General features: G+C 40.9%; 1 pseudogene; it reads right to left on the bottom strand.

Annotated features, from left to right (window-relative positions):
* Positions 1-683: 683 nt before the first annotated feature.
* LOC133388108 (5S ribosomal RNA) lies at positions 684-802 on the bottom strand (annotated as a pseudogene).
* Positions 803-4,797: the final 3,995 nt, after the last annotated feature.

Here is a 4,797-nt window from a genome sequence, read left to right as displayed (position 1 = left end):
GGGTTAGAAAAAATATATCTCCCATTAGTGTCAATAGAAACTTTCCTTTATCTAACCCTTATATTTGTGTAGGAGATGGGGGAGAGCTGATCACAGCTGAGGTAGTGGCAAGGGGATAAGCTCCCCCTCTCCATAAGCTGTGGTCCTGATAACAATCGAGTGTTTCTACCTGTACTTGATGGGAAAAAAAGGGAGACATAGCTGCATTCTATGCATTAAGTGTAACTTGTAATTTGGCCCTCAAATAAATGCCTTATTAAAGTGGGGTCTCTTATACAGATGAATTAACTTTATATTTCTATTTCATGTCTGTGGAACACTTAAGTCTATATTATTTTTGTCTGGTGTAGCTATATTTGGACGAGGCAGAACATGGTACTTCTAGACCTTTAGACGAGATCTTCTAGGCTCTGTATGCTATGCTCCTCCTTTTATGATTCCTGGCCATGTGATAGCCCATTTGACCTCTGGGTCCCCACAATAGATCCCCCTGTAACCTTCTGTCTGTATTCATGTAATCATGTATATCTGTCATTACAATGTCAGATACTACTACTACCACTACTTCTTGTTATATGCCTTCAAGTCGATTACAACTTACGGCGACCCTGAATCTTTTGAATATATTCATAGGGTTTCATGGTAAGAGGTATTCAGAGGTGGCTTACCATTGCCTTCCTCTAAGCCTACGGCACTTGGTATTCCCAGGCGATCTCCCATCCAAGTACTAACTAGGTCTGACCCTGCTTAGCTTCTGAGATCAGATGAGATCGGGCTTGTTCAGGGTAGTATGGCTGTAGACTACTATTACTACTGTCTCTTTTTTCCAAAAATTGGTTTGCAATGTTTGGCACATGCACATTCTCACAATGCTGCCTGGAAATTGTAGCGCATGACTTTGGCAAGACAGCACATTTCCTATACCAAAGCTTCAGGCCATAAGTGAGCTAGGAGGCTTTTAGCCTCCTTCCTCTTGCCCTGTACACAAACAAAGGAAGCAGCCATGAAGCACATGAGGATCTTCCTGATGACATCCAAGGAACCTTCCCAGTAGCAGAGATCAGCATGAAGTAAGAGACAGCATGGATCCTTTCTCCCTCCCAGCCAAAAACCTGGTGAAATACAGTATGTAACATTTCTGAGCCAACTGTTGATCCAGGAACCAAGGTGTTCCTCTGTAAATACATTTCCGCTTTAAAGTGTCAACTCAATTCCAGCAATCAGAGACAGTTTCAGTTTAGAAAATCAACTTCAGAGCATGCATTAATGGGCAACTGCCTTTGGGTGAATGCTGACCGTACAGGCACAAAATTGGCATATAGGCTGGTTTTTAATAATGAATGAAATAATAATTTTAGGGAAAGGGAGCTCTGCTCACAGTACAATTGAGTGTTGTTAACTGAGAAACTTTGTATTTTGATCCTGCTATTTTTTTTATTTATTTATTTATTTATTGCATTTGTATACCACCCCATAGCCGAAGGTCTCTGGGCGGTTTACATATTTGATTTATATCCTGCCCTTCCTCCCAGCAGGAGCCCATTATTGGATGTTAGCAGCATCAATTAGCATCTAGGAAGCCTTAAAGCCTAGTTTTGCCCCACAAACCTAGCCACCAGGAATGCATATTGATAATGTCACCCACCTCTGGATAGATTCTAGAGGTAGAATATGGTTTGGTTTGGTTCTGGCTGATGTGATAGCTTGAAGAGAAGCTTTAAGGCTTCCTTCTGTTTGCTCAGGACTGATTAAGTCTGGGCTTTGGAGTGATCCTGATTTGGAGGTAGCAGTGCCTCTGTTGTCTGCTGTGCCCCTATAATCTTTGCACAATCTGCACATTTGTAAACAAACTGTTTAATAAGAACAATGCAAGATTCCAGTGAACCACAGGAAAGTTATCCTGCAAGTCTGTTCTGAACAGTCCACCCAGAAAGCTATGGGGGGGGGGAGTGATGCTTCAGGATATGCTTCTTAGCCTAAAGGACATGTCTCAAAACACTGAATGGCCAAGCCCAAGTAGTTTTGTCATTGTTGACAGATGCTACTGTAGTCCAGTGGAAATAACCCAGGGAACTTTCCACATGGTGTCCAATCAAAGAGAAAAATAAGGACGTTAGCTAGAGACAGACCAGCAGCGTGGTTGGCTTTGTTGTTGTTGTTGTTCCAGTAGGTCAGGTACATTACAAATGAATTCTTCACCCCTGGCTTCTACATCCACAATACTTCCCACGGTAATGTGAAAAATGCCATTGTTAAGCATCACCACCACTACCACCATCAAGAAATGAAATATCTAAATCTTGGAGGGAGATAGAGACTAAAGGCCTATTCACACTTCTGTAAATTAAACGTTCATTAGGCATGGAGCTGCATGCTCATCTGCCACAATCTTGACCATCCCCACTTCCACACAGTTGATGTGAAATATCTAAATATGATGAACTTCTATAAATCCCTAAAAACGATACATGCGATTATTACCCCTTGGCAATAGTGATGTATATATGTTACCATTATAAGATAAAGATGGGGCACATGAGGATGTATGTGCAATCCTCACATGCTACATGTTGAAACAGAATGCAAGGTGCCACATAATCCTATGCTTATCACATGTTACATTTGCAGTTTGCTAAGATGTCAGTGGGCCAATAATGTTCTTATGAAGCATATTATGCTCTAAATTAGATTTCTCCAAACTGCTGCCCTCCAGATATTTTGAGATACAACTTCTATCAGCCCCAACTAGGATAGCCAATAGCCAGGGATGATGGAAATTGTAGTTCAGCAACATCAGGAAGGTACTAAACAGGGTGCTCTAAACAACTGAAACAAGAATTCCAAATACACTTATTTAACCAGAAGCTTTCAGTGAAGCTATTGGATTATCCAATTTAATTCTGACATGACTGTGGTAGAAAGCAAATTATTCTCCTGTAACTGTAGGAACTGAAAACACCACAGATTTGGGCCACAGCTAAACTGGAGGATAAATATTGCATGTACACTTGAATAACCTTATGATTCCTTTCATTATTTTATGATTATTTTTAAAATATTTATGTAGCACTCTTCATTATAAAAAATCTCAGTGTGGTGTACAAAGGGTATCAAAACATCACATTAAAATTCAGAATTACAATGCATTAAAATACAAAATTACAAGAACAATTTGCCCCAGAAAAAAACAATAAAAAGATCAGCACTAAAAGCCTGGTATTAAAAGTCAGCAAAAGTCAGCATGAGTGAATAAATGAATCTTTAAAAGATGCCAAAATGATGCCAAAGATGGCATCTGTCCCACCGCACCGGGGGTGGGGGTAAGAGGAGATTCCAAAGGAAGGGCACCATAGCAGAGCTATGAAAAGTATAATAACCATTCTTTTTGCTTTCTGCTGTGTATCTGTAGAAGAATGGAAGATGTGGATATGAACCCATGAGCAAATAAAACTATCAACATGACACATTCATTCCAAGGGTCAAATGTTGCCCCATGTCATTCCCACAAAATTAGCATTTCTGTACTCTTGAGAGCAGAATTTAGTGAATTTAGTTATTATACTATACTACATACTATACTTCTAACAGAATTTAGTTACTATATGGTACTAGTGGCTTTACACCTGCGTGCTTTGCATGCCAACCCCCCAGGGACTTCCGATTCCCAAACACACACACACACACACACACACACACACCCCAAGAACCCCCAAACACACCCACCCACCTACCCACCCAAATGTTCCCAAATACATACATAAGGACTTACACACACAAAAAAACAGAGGCAACTCCCAAAATGCCCCCAAACTCAAAGGCAACTCACAAAAAGGCCCCCATCCCTCAGGCAACTCCTAAAATGGCCTTCAACCTCCAGGCAATGCCCCCCAGTCACTCACCGCTACCCTGTTTAGGCAGCTTACCGGCCTCCTGCCTGCCCAGGCTGCTGCCGCTGCTGCACCATTTAAATAGCTTACATACTTTCTGTTTTGTTGCTGCTGCCCGCTCACCCACTCACCCACTCACCCAGCCCTTGTGCTTGCTTGCCTGCCCCTGTGCTCGCTCGCTCACCCCTATGCTCACTCACCCACCCCCACATTAGCTCACTTGCTTGACATTCTTGCTTCTCTTACCCCCTTACCTTGCTTTCCTACTATCCTGCCCCCATGACATGCCCCCATGTGTGACAGTGTGACAGCTTACAAAAATATTATATAGTTAGATTAGATAGATATCTCTCTTATGGTGAGGCCAAGACAGTGCCTGACGTTTGCATTCTTTTATCTGAGATGTGAGTGCATCCGTCACAGGTGAAAGTAACTTGCTTTTGTTTTCTGAAAGTTAATTGGGAAAAAATAGGAACTTATACTGAATGCTATATAAAGAAAATGAAGAATGCAGCTAGTAATTTTGCTAATGCAGTTAAACAGCTGTTTGTAAAACCATTTCAGGTGGTTCAGTTTGTCAACATGTTTTTTTCCTCTATGAAGAAATATTCATATGACATTCCCAAGGCTGATGGATCAATTTTCTTAATGAAATGCACACCGTTGATCTTACAAAGTCTAATTGCTTAAAGAATGAGTGTCAGATTTCTTTATTCTATTCTGGCACTGAAAGCATTCCAACTTGCATGACAAGCAAAGAGGTTAATGGGCTGTTATTAAAAAGATGTTTGTAGCCAAGTTATATTAACAAATAGAGGCAAGAGATGCCACTTCTATTATCTTGGGAAAGTGTCTAGAATAACTGGGAAAGGGGTTGTTTGTCCTCTTTGTCCTCTTTTTGTACTCTTTG

The sequence above is a fragment of the Rhineura floridana genome, chromosome 6 (genome assembly GCF_030035675.1).
Source record: "Rhineura floridana isolate rRhiFlo1 chromosome 6, rRhiFlo1.hap2, whole genome shotgun sequence".
NCBI lineage: Eukaryota > Metazoa > Chordata > Lepidosauria > Squamata > Rhineuridae > Rhineura > Rhineura floridana.
This window is presented reverse-complemented; position numbering and strand designations above follow the sequence as displayed.